Below are 2299 nucleotides of genomic sequence, written 5' to 3'. Positions count from 1 at the left end.
ATATACAGCAGGGGAAGGACTTTTGGTTTTTACTGAGCTGTGCCTCCCTTTAGTTTTTTTTGCTGGCCATAAATGAACATCCCTCTGTGTCTCGGGCAGCTCTTTCTCCAAGCCAAGCAGGTGGGAGTTGGTGCCAAGGAGCTGAAACCTGCAGGTCCAGCCTTGAGTGGAGGAAGCTGACATTTGCCCAAGGCTGCTTTGAGTCCCAGGGGTTTGATGAGGGAATGGTGGGGTGGGGATAGGGATAAAGTCTGATGGATTGTCAGACATGAAGGGTCTTGATTTTCTTATCTATTCAGACTGAATTAGGATGTGCCTGGGATCAATATCGACTGGGGATTGCTGATATAAATGGCAAAACAGGAAAAGGAAACAGGGCACAAAAAAGACATCTTTTTTAATGATTTTATTAATACAATATATTCACTTTGAATGCACTTCTGAGATCTGTCTAATTAACCACAAAAGAATTGAAGACTTACAAGTAAATTATTCCCAGGGGCTTGTCTTGTTAAGATGCCATCAGTGAGAAGAGAGTGTGGAGGAATGAGCAGACAAGGAGACCATCCCTGGGGCTGGGGAAGCAGGAACTCAGAGTCACTGGTTCCAGGTGGAAAATGGACTGTTGGATGTTTCTGGGAGAGCCCCTAAAGGCTGTGCTGGTTTCAGGGGGAGTACAATTAAATTTCTTCCCCGTGGCCAGTGCAGGGCTATATTTTGGCTTTGTGCTGAACACAGGGTTGATAATCACAGAATAGGCTGACTTGGAAGGGACCCACAAGGATCATCCAGTCCAACCCTTAGCCCTGCACAGGACCATCCACAAGAGTCACACCATGAGCCTGAGTGTACTATCCAAACTCTTCTTGAGCTCTGTCAGCCTTGGTGCTGTGCCCACTGCCCTGGGGAGCCTGTTCAACGCCCAACCACCCTCTGTGGGAAGAATCCTTTTCTAAGATCCAACCTAACCCTGCCCTGACACAACTCCAGGCCATTCCCTCAGTCCTGTCCCTGCTCCCCCCAGAGCAGAGCTCAGGGCCTGCCCCTCCTCTGCCCCTCCCCAGGAAGTTGGACCTGCACTGAGGTCTCCCCTCAGCCTCCTCTTCTCCAGGTGAACACACCAAGTGCCCTCAGTGTCCTCACACGCCTTCCCCCCAAGGCCCTTCCCCATCTTCCTTGCCCTCCTTTGGACACTCTCTAATGGCTCAATCTCTCCCTTCCATTGTGTCCCCCCAAACTGCCCCAATGGTGCAGGTGAGGCCGCCCCAGGGCAGAGCAGAGCGGGACAATCCCCTCCCTGGCCCGGCCGGCCATGCTGGGCCTGATGCCCCCAGGACAGGCTTGGCCCTCCTGGCTGCCAGGGCACTGCTGACTCAGGGCCAACTGGCCACCCACCAGCACCCCCAGGGCCCTTTCCCGGCACTGCTTTCCAGCCTCTCCTTCCCAGTCTGTCCGTCCATGCGGGGTTGCCCCATCCCAGGGCAGAATCCAGCACTTCCCCCTGTTGAAGCTCTCTGGGCTCCTAAAGAGCCATGAGGTCACGGGATGTCAAAGAGCCATAGGGAGCTAAAGGGACCCTTGTGACACTGTGGGACCTCATGGAATCAAGGAACCTTTGAAGCTATGGAACCTGATGGAATCAAGGGGCCATTGTGACATATGGGGCCTCATGGAATCAGAGGAACCCTGTGGAATATCATGGAATCAAGGGGCACCTGTGACACTGCAGGGTCTCACACTCCAGAAGGAACCCTGGGACACTGTAGGATCTCATGGAACATGGAACCAAGGTGCCATTGTGACACAGCATGGCTGCAGGGAATCAGGGCTCCAGAGTAAAAGTCCATGGCCTCATGGAAAAAATGAATCCTGGGACACTGTGGAACCTCATGGAAACAAGGGGCCATTGTGACACTACAGGGCCTCATGGACCTAAAGGAACCCTGGTGGTTTTTGGAACCTCATGGGGTCAAGGGTCAGTTGTGACACTGCAGAGCCTCATGGAACTAAAGGAAATCGTGGAGAACATCCCAGTAAGAAGGGAACATTGGGACATGCAGCTCCCCATGGAACCAAAGGAGCTCCAAGACATTCTGGAATTCATGGAACCTGCCTTCCCCCCATGTCAACCCACTCTGGGAGGGTCTTGGTGGGGCACCTGCCCCTTAAAAGGCACCCAGCTCACCCCAAAAGGTGCTGGGACCTCCCTAAATCTCCCCACAGGCCCTGGAGAACCCCCCGAACACGCACAGAGCCCACCCAGGACCCAACCTAACCCCTTTTTTTGGGGTGGTGGGAC

The sequence above is a fragment of the Pipra filicauda genome, unplaced genomic scaffold (assembly GCF_003945595.2).
Source record: "Pipra filicauda isolate LSUMZ 115617 unplaced genomic scaffold, ASM394559v2 scaffold773_size108088_pilon, whole genome shotgun sequence".
Taxonomy (NCBI): domain Eukaryota; kingdom Metazoa; phylum Chordata; class Aves; order Passeriformes; family Pipridae; genus Pipra; species Pipra filicauda.
The sequence above is the reverse complement of the archived record's forward strand: the minus strand, read 5'-3'. Positions refer to the sequence as shown.